This window comes from Callithrix jacchus, chromosome 20 (genome assembly GCF_049354715.1).
Source record: "Callithrix jacchus isolate 240 chromosome 20, calJac240_pri, whole genome shotgun sequence".
NCBI lineage: Eukaryota > Metazoa > Chordata > Mammalia > Primates > Cebidae > Callithrix > Callithrix jacchus.
The window spans coordinates 19,813,507-19,823,355 of record NC_133521.1 but is presented as its reverse complement, the minus strand read 5'-3'; the positions used below and the strand labels follow the sequence as shown (position 1 = coordinate 19,823,355).

At 38.8% G+C, this 9,849-nt stretch overlaps 1 long non-coding RNA gene across 2 annotated transcripts; it reads right to left on the bottom strand.

The window, feature by feature from the left end:
• Positions 1-1,171: 1,171 nt before the first annotated feature.
• LOC103789456 (uncharacterized) lies at positions 1,172-7,993 on the bottom strand. 2 transcript variants are annotated; one of them, XR_004737360.3, is made up of 4 exons: positions 7,964-7,993; positions 7,527-7,677; positions 6,997-7,170; positions 3,313-4,796 (listed from the first exon to the last, which is right to left on the bottom strand). It is a non-coding gene; the product is annotated as an uncharacterized LOC103789456 (long non-coding RNA). The 2 variants fall into 2 exon arrangements; XR_615649.5 differs by having other exon boundaries at positions 1,172-4,796; positions 7,527-7,993.
• Positions 7,994-9,849: the final 1,856 nt, after the last annotated feature.

Sequence of the window (9,849 nt, the reverse complement as noted above, 5' to 3'; positions counted from 1 at the left end):
ACGCATTTGTATTTCTTTGTCAGCATTCACAATACCCTTCTAAAGTAGGTGCAAACACTATTCAGATTTTCTGTGAATAAATTTTGTATATGTCTATATATTTTATATATATGTAAATACTGATCTTTAAGATGTGGTAACTCATCCAAGGCCAAATGGTTTGCAAATGGTGGGGCCAAGATTTAGACTCCTGCTCTGGAAATTATACTTTTAACTCTGATCTTGAGCAAAGTGCTTTATGATTTCTGTTTCTTTGCTAATCACAGACTGTTCATATTTTTATAAATAACTATATGATTACTAAGTTCACAAATATTAGAGCAATGTATAATATGTATATTATTATCTTTTTAGATTTTCTAAAGTAGCCTTAATTTCAGTCATTTGCACTGTTCTCAGGCTGTTTATTTATGAGTCAAAAAATATCTCTAAGAAATACTATCTACTATTTGCCAACTAATAAAACAGATCCACAGAAGTGACTTTCCCAGGGTCACACAGCTGGTAACTAGGAAACCTGAGATTGGAACCCTGACCTCTATCTTCAAAGCCCACTTTTATTTCCCCCAGAAAGTTGTGAGGTAGACAAGGGAAAGTACCCAAAACAGGAGCTCATATTAGTGTGTAATCTTTCTTGTGTGATTTTCCTAAAGACTAAAGATCTTCTTTATACTCTCAATCAAAATGGTGGTGGATAGCGATGAAAGAAAATTTTCCATGAACACTAACACTCCTTCGCCTTCTTGTTCCTTACTAATCAGGGAAATATATGTCCAAGGTATAAAATTTTGAAAGCTTAACCATGGAACTTCTTTACTTCCTTATTATTTTCACTATAGAATATCAAGACCTAGAATTTCAAAAACCTATTTTTTGCCTGGATTTTATTTTACACTGGAATACTGACATTTTCTTGAATACTTCTGAAGGGTGAGCAGGATGTTTACCCTTTTTTTGAAAGGTACTTCTCCTGATTTCCCAATCAGGTCTTCATAAGAGAGGAAGGAAAATTAATCATCTTGTATGATTCATAAATTCATGGCTGATGAACCCTCTCTTCAGAATAGATTATCAGATGTAGAGGTGAAAGAGACACTGTTCATCTTATTTGACCACTCTTGCCGTACAGCTCACTATAGTATGTAAAACAGAAATCCTGTTGAACATTTGCTGGCTTTGAAGCATTTTATTTTTATCATAGTACATTTTTTGAAGATAATTCTAACAGCGGAGGTTCTAGAAGAAATAATTATAAAACAATAGCATGAATTGTTTAGATAATAAACTCTGATAAAGGCAGGAGGTTAACTTATTTTCCTTTATGTATCCCAGAAAAGTTACTGGCACATAGAGAATGGACAACAAATATCAGCTATATTGAAGTGAAGTGGATTCAATGTATCGCAATGAAATCAATTGAATTACATGTATTACAGTCATTTAAACTACTGCTCTTTCTCCACAGTGGAGCTCAGAAACTGATCAGAGGGACTTTGCATCTCTTCAATGAGTAGCAGTGATGTGGAGCAGAATGAAAAGAGTTTGAGTTTTAGTTTGAGTTCTGACATTTACTCACTAAAGAAAGATGGTAACCCTCTTTGCCCATCTGCACCTCAGGTTTCTTGCTTATAAAATTTACCAGTAGAATTTTCTATCTAGGTCTCAGGTTCTAATAGTATCTGGTCACAACATTATTCATGCTCATTTGGTTTTATAATGAGAAGCCAGTCAGAAATTTTCCAACTTCAGAGCTTTCAAGAAAAAAAAAAACAGCTCTAAGCTCCTTATTTTGAGCATGTAGTAGATGCAAAAAAATGCAGTCATCTTCACATTTTCCCCAAATTCTAAGCACTATTCTGCAGATGGCACCATATGTTCTATTTTGTAAACTCTGTTTTATTTAATTAAGGGGCATTTAATTTTTGCTAAAATGCAAGACCCAGTAATTACTATTTGAGTTCCTAAAAGACAAATATAAATCAGGTTTTTGTATTTTAAAAAATTAGAAAAGAATATGTTGACACCCATATTTAAAAATACAGAAAGAAAAAGAATGGAAAGAAAACAATCACTCATTATGCATATTTCTCACTGGATCACTTTTTTGCTTCTTGAAGCATCACCGTCCCTCCGTCAACCTCTGTTGAAGTGTCTGTCCTCGTCAATTGTCTGTCACTGCTTAATGTCATTCTTAAAAAGACTAGCAAACTTTTTGAGTGACATTTGAGTGACTTCAATCAATTTGCATTTCTGCCACAGTGGAAATTATTTTTGAAAACTATTGCATCATTTCTAGGCTGTATGAGGCCTTAATTGCCTAGAATGTCACTTGATCTATAAATTTTCTGCAAGTGGTTTCATGTGAAAGAAGCCTAAGCAAGAATGAGGAGCATTTCTTTCATAAGACACTTTAAAACAATTTCTATACTCTTGTCTACTACACATTATTATGGGATTTTGAAAGGACCTATTGTCATGACGTATTAAATTTTTTTTTTTTAATATTCTGGACTCTTGGGAAATACAGCACAAAATCCTATAGTAGTTCCTTTGCAACCTTAGAGACCAAGTTGGGTTACAATCATGGATTTCTCTTTTACCCACCCTGTAACCCCAGCTATTTTACATCAACTCTGTTAACCTTGAGTTCCACTTTGCAACACTGGAGACTGAAAAGGCCCTTCATAAGATTGTTGTGATAGTTAAATTTAACTGTACTTCTTTACTTCTTGCTTTGAACATTGCAGGCACTCAATGTTCTCTCTCCTTCTTTTATGCCTGTCTCCAGAAAAACTTGACAAGCCATGTGTTAGGGAGCCCAAAACATGAAACTTGAATGTAAGTCAAGAGTGTGGTGGTAAAGAGTCTCAGATATTGCTAATAAATCCTAATTTAACATATTTTGTTTCTGTCTCTACATAATATGCATCGTTGTCACACTACATATGCCATTCTTCATTCTCTCCATCTCAGTGTCTGTCTTTTGTTAATTTTTACTTCCCTCCTTTGCTCCCTCTCTCGCTCCCTTCCTCCCTCATTTCCTTCCTTCCTTCCTTCCCTTCCTTCCCTTCCCTTCCCTTCCCTTCCCTTCCCTTCCCTTCCCTTCCCTTCCCTTCCCTTCCCTTCCCTTCCCTTCCCTTCCCTTCCCTTCCCTTCCCTTCCCTTCCCTTCCCTTCCCTTCCCTTCCCTTCCCTTCCCTTCCCTTCCCTTCCCTTCCCTTCCCTTCCCTTCCCTTCCCTTCCCTTCCCTTCCCTTCCCTTCCCTTCCCTTCCCTTCCCTTCCCTTTCCTTCCTTCCTTCTTTCCTTCCTTCCTTTTAAATGTTTCAGAGAATAGGTTCAGGAAACTGACATAAAACAATAAACAAAATGTAGTTACATCTTGCAGATGAAGAAACCAAGATACAGAGAGGTTTAGCTATTTATCTAAGTTCACACCGCTAGAAAATGCAATAGCTGGGCATGCTGGTCTCTGTCAGATTTTTCTACTGCATCAAGCTGCTCTATGACAACTTTTTACAGCCATCCTATTAGTTTCTCTGATAAAATGACACTAAACCTGGACTTTTGTTTCCCTCTTAGGGAAGGACTGATTCCAAGCCTAATAGCAGCTATTAACATTCTCATATGAAGTCCTTTTAAAATGTTGAAATAGCTTTGAGATTAATTCCTTTTAAAGCAAACTTGAACTAGCTTTTCTATTGATGCTATGAAGAGGAAAATAGTCTTGCCCAAGGTCGATAAAGAATTGAAAAGTGAGGTTAATAATAAAAGCAGAATTAGAAGCAGTTTCAGTGGTGGTGATATGTCATGTGCAAGCCTATAAAATAAATAGCAATTATCACATTAGAAAAATGAGTCTCTTAGAATGAGAGCGGTTTCTGACCACTCCATCTCTGTACCACTGTCCTCTGGCTTGCTTACTTTGTGCCTCTTATTGGCTAAATCAATGCACAACACTCCCACCCCTGTGCTTAAGATCAAAGCTAGTTTGTTCCATAAAAACTCAATAACTAGAGATAAAACCACAATATTTAAAAAGCACCCCCTTACATATTGGCTTAAAGTATTTGCAGATGTTTTCTGTATCACATTTTGTATATAAAACAATGTTTCAGTGCAGAGACACAAATATGTGTAAAGTATTGTAGGAAGAAAGGTTGGTGAGCATCTAACTTAAAAGATGGCAGGAAGTAGGAATGATTCCCAAAAGGTAGGAGACAAAGCTTAAAGAATAATTTGTTTTCCAGTTTCCAAGGTGAGGAAATTTGCTCTGGAACGAAATCATGTTTCTAATTTGGCTCTATCTCTCTCCAGGCCACTCCTTACTGATAATGGTTGATATATAGCATCCATTCAAAATTCATTAATTAAATATTTACTGAGCACCCAATGCAGCAGACACAGCTTCTCTACATGATAGAAACTCACCGTCCTTCACAGATTGTGGCCAGCCTACCTCTCTAGCCACAATTCCTGCTACTGAGCCAACTTACACTGTCTAAATATTTAATGTGATAGAAGAGGGATTTTTAACACACCATGACCTGTCTGACCTTCATGCTGCAATGTTTGCCCAAAATTTTCTTTTCCAGTTGTAAGAGGGGGTGCAACTCCAACTCCTCTGACTGTACCACAGCACCCCATGAAACTACTGAAATTCTGTACATTCTCCTCTTCTTCCTCTCTTTCTTCCCTTCTCTTTTCCTCCTAATAATTCAGATGAGACTGGTCAGGTAGGCATCGGTGTCACGTCAAAGGCAGCTGTGTAGTATGGATCAGGATGTCAGAGTCCAGGCCTGTGGAGGAGAATATAAAAAATGAGGCTGCAGCATCTTGTTATGCCAGAGAGTAAGGAGGGACTAACAGACAAAACTGACGATAGACGATAAAGCATTTATTTTCTTTCCCTTTCTTTTTCCCTTTTTTTTTTTTTTTTTTTTTTTGAGACAGAGTCTTACCCTGTCGCCTAGGCTGGAGTGCAGTGGCATGATCTCGGCTCACTGCAACCTCCACCTCTTGGGTTCAAGTGATTCTCCTGTCTCAGCCTCCCGAGTAGCTTAGACTAGGTGCCCGCCACCACACCCAGCTAATATTTGTATTTTTTAGTAGAGACGGGGTTTCACTATGTTGACCAGGCTAGTCTCTAACTCCTGACCTCAGCTGATCCACCCTCCTTGGCCTCCCAAAGTGCTGAGATGACAAGTGTGAGCCACCATACTCCTCCATTAGAGCATTTCAAAAGCACACAGATCTAAATTCAGGCTGATAAGGGTGTTAATCCAAGATCCGCTGCAGTTTATTTTCTGTCTGACTCTTGGCAAGTTATTTATCTCCTTGTGTGCAGTAACTCCCTCTGCAAAGAGAAAAATAATAATAATGTGTATCTTTGTTGTGAGAATTAAATCAGCTACAGAATGCCATAAGAGTCACAGCATCTGGCACAGATCAAGCATTGAATCTATGCTGACTCCTTCAGTTGACATCTTATGTCCCCATGTGTTCCTCAGGATCTGTAGCCACTGCAGTCTAGTCACACAATGCATGGCCACTAAGGCACCGCACAGACATGCAACATCCCTCAGCCTCCTCTGGTATGGCTCCTTTCATCTTCTTCAAGCTTTGAAATTTCAGAATCTTCAGTAGAAGAATGGCAGGCCAGCAAGGAACTTCATGGCCTTTTTCATCTCCAAATTTACTTCATCCTTACAACCTTCCTGGGAGGTACTAGCAAGTCCACTTTACAGGAGAGAAAACGGACTCCAGAAAGTGAAAGATCTCATCTAGTTTGCTCAGTAAATAAATGGTGCAGCCCTGAGAAACTGTTCTGATTCAAGTCATATAGTCTTTCCGTCACGTTATGCATCTCTGTTTAACTGTGATTTCTAATCACTGTAAGTATGGCACTGATGTTATTGGATGCATTAAAAAGTGGGAGCTAGAGCAAGAGTGTGAGAGACAGCAAGAATGCCAGAGAGAAGCTGAGTGCGGTGGCAGGAGGATCATTTGAGTCTAGCAGTTCAAGACCAACATGGGAAACATAGCAGGGCCTCATCTCTACAAAAACTTGAAAAATTTCTGGGTGTGGTGGGACATGTGTGTGCTCCTAGCTACCTGAGTGGCTGAGACAGGAGGATCCCTTGAGCCCAGGAGTTGGAGCCTGTAACTCCAACTCCTCTGACTATACCACGGCACCCCAGCTTGGGTGACAGAGTGAGACTCTTTCTCTGGAAAAAAAAAGGAGTAGAGAGAGTAAGTGAGAGATGCGAAAGTTTGCACGGTTCTCTAAGGAAACACACATATTCCTCTTTTGACAATGGGGAGCTCAGAGTTTCAGAATTTGAGCACTGCAGACAGGGGGTCCAACTATACCCAAGAACTAAATGTGAAACATGATATTGACACCCCATATCTCTCTCTCATAGAATGCTGTGGGTGATGATGAAGACAATACGGGCTTAGAGTCTTGTAAAGGGAGAGTTCCGGTGAGTCTCCAGATATGATACTATGATAACCCAGAACACTAGTGTCTAAGAAATTACTTTCCTGAACTATCTAATAAAAAGTATGACTAGCTGAGTTTTCCTCATAGGTTACATTTTAAGTCTGGAGTCTGCAAAAGGAATCATTGCCTGAAGTCATTGTGATCAAAATCAGCAGAAAATTTTCAAATACCATTCTTTATACTATGTAAATTAGACCCATATTCCTGGGAAATGTGAGACACCTTTAGAAAATAAACAAATACATCTTAGTCTAAGATAATAATTGAGCACTTTTAACATTGTATATGTTGCAAGTATATGAGTAATGTGTGTTTTTCATTTCACACATCTATATTGCATCTGTGGACACTTACAAAATAGAATTAATAAGGGGAAATATCTCACTTATTTGTACTCAGACAATCTTTCTGTTAGTGTGCAAAATCCAAAGAACTTCTGTCCTCTTTATGGGCATAAAGAAAAGAAATATGTTACAAATTATTTTTGTAATTACCTGGCCTTCTTGAGCTTTTAAAATCCACACATTGCAAAGTCCTGTGACAGGACAGAGAGATGCACAAGCCTAGAGGCTGAGAACTCTGTTAGTTCTTCATCATGTTCACAGAGAGTATAAAAGGATGCTAACAGGCACTTCCTTGTTCTCTCCAAATAGCAGGTGAAGCTTCATCTGAAAGCATTGAATAACAAGTACTTCAAAACACAAAATGGTATTGCACCATCAGTACGGAACCCCTACGAGCCACTGCAGAACCAATATACTGTACCATCAGTACAGAATCCCAGACCAAAGCCAATTTCCAGATTGTAGGTGAGAATAGCTTAGAGAACTATTGGCAGACATCAGAGATGGCTTTGTAAAGCTTTAGGCCAAAGAGAGGGCTCTGTGTTCCCAGGTATTTCTAATCAAGGCAAGAGAGTTGGGCTCAAGGAGAGTAACTTCCGTTGGAGAGTGGAGCTGCCTGGCAGCACTGGAAACTAGAAACTCAGCCATAGAAGAAGGAGAGCTGAGTTTCAGGAACTCACAGGATTGTCACAGGACAGCTAGTGGAGTGGAGAAAGCTGATGCATTGCCAGGGATCCGCATGACAAGAATGAGGCAAGTAGGCAGCACGGAAGGGATCTCCAGCTGAAGTTCCCTGGATGATTCCACCGGAGACAATCATTGGAGCAGGAGCTGTAAGAGGATTGCAGGAGGTCAATAAGAGATGGCAGTGCCGGCCTCAGGTGGCAGTAGAGGCTCCGTGGCAGGAGGGGACTAGCTGTGGGGTTTGCATCAGCATATTTAACAAACAAGAGAACAGTAGAACTCTTCTAAGTGAAATCATCCCCCAACCTTTTTCTCTTCTACCCATCCCCTTTGCCCTGACTTCTGTAGGACCCTGAACCATAAATTTAGTAAGAGGGAAGGAGCAGAAAGAAAAGAGAAGGAAGAGTAAAAGAGCTTCTCAGACTCCACCTACACAAAGCTGGCCTAATGATTGTGGAGACTCAGCTGGGTTGGGGGAGCAAATATTTTTTAAACTGGTGAAAGAATGGAGTTTTTATATTCCACAGAATCGGACATTTAAATATGTATGAGAATGTTTTAATGCCAAAAAGTGTCAAAAACAAAAGACAATGCATTGGCTTGATTCTGTATCCATGATTGAGGGAGGGAGATAGGAGAGTTTGTTGAAACAAACAGTGGTTAACAAAAAAGAGAATAGGTCAGGCTCAGTGGCTCACGCCTGTCATCCTAGCATTTTCAGAGGTCAAGATGGGCGGATCGCAAGGTCTGGAGATTGACACTATCCTGACCAACATGGTGAAACCCTGCCTCTACTAAAACAAAAAAAATTAGCTGGGCACGGTGGCACACACCTGTAGTCCCAGCTACTCAGGAGGCTGAGGCAAGAGAATTGCTTGAACCCAGGAGGCAAAGACTGCAGTGAGCTGAGATCATGCCTCTGCACTCCAGCCTGGCGACAGTGAAACTCCATCTCAACAAACAAACAAACAAACAAACAAACAAATAAATAAATAAATAAATAAATAAATAAGTTTATTTCTGGTACCCATCCCTCCATCATTCATTTTTTTTTTTAATTTAGTTACTGTACATATTAGTTTATTAGGGCCACCATAACAAACTACCACAGACTAGGTGACTTAATCCACGTCATTGTTTTTGTTGCTCACACTTCTGGGGGCGGGAAGTCTAAGATCAAGATGTTGGCAGATCTGGTTTCTTTTGAGGTCTCTCTTCTTGGCTTGCAGATGGCTGCCCTCTAACTGTGTCTTCACATGGTCTTTCCTCTGTTTGCTCCCCTTCCTGGTGTCTCTTGTATGTCAAAATCTCCTTATAGGAAGCAAGTCATATTAGATTAGGGCCAACCCTACTGTCTTTAATTTAAATTCATCAACTCTTTAAAGGCCTCATTTCTAAATGCAATCACATTCTGAGGTGCAGGGGGTTAGGGCTTCCACGTATGAATTTGAGGAAGATACTATTCAGCTGATAACACTTTGTTAGTATTTTCTCTACACCATAGAGACTGTGAAGTGCTTTCCTAATAGGAACTGAGTGCCTGGCACTTAAGACGTTTTCTGTAAAACTTAGCCAAGTACTGCATTGTGCCTTATGTTGCTATAGTTGAATCTGTCCCCTCCAAAATGCATTACACATTATGTTACTTACATCTCACAACATGATTTGATAAATCAATCATTACAATCTATCTACAGAGGAGGAAACAGAGCCAGAGAGTATTTGGGTAAATTTTCTAAGATCTCATAGTTAAGAGTAATTCAGCTCAAATCCTAACACAGTAAAATTGAAGCCATCTCTTGTTCATTTATTATCTCATTCATCGTTGAATGTATCTAAATGTGATAGTCTGTCTCTACACCTGGCTTTTACAAATACCCCAGTAATGGAGAGATTTTTAATTGGTGTGATTTTCACTCTACTCTTCTTAATATCATTGATATAAATGTGTGTAATACTACTTAAAAATAAACTACATATAGTCATATGTACATAAAATTATGAATACATTGATCTTTAAACATATGGCAGTATAATATACATGTATGTATATATTTATACGTAAGAGCTGTTTTGTAAAGTGACTACATTCTGTTCACAGTATGTAACTTGTTCTTTTTGGTAAATCTTATTTTTGCTTTTTAATTAAGGGAATTAAAGAACAACTGGAATTATTATAAAAGAAGACTGTTATTAACATTTTTTGAGAATGTCCTGTGTGCTGAGACCTTTGAACACTTATTTTGTTCCATCTTCCCTGCAAGTCTTAAAGGATGGTACTTTACAGATAAGAAAACTGAGCTTTGGAGAAGTTAAGTC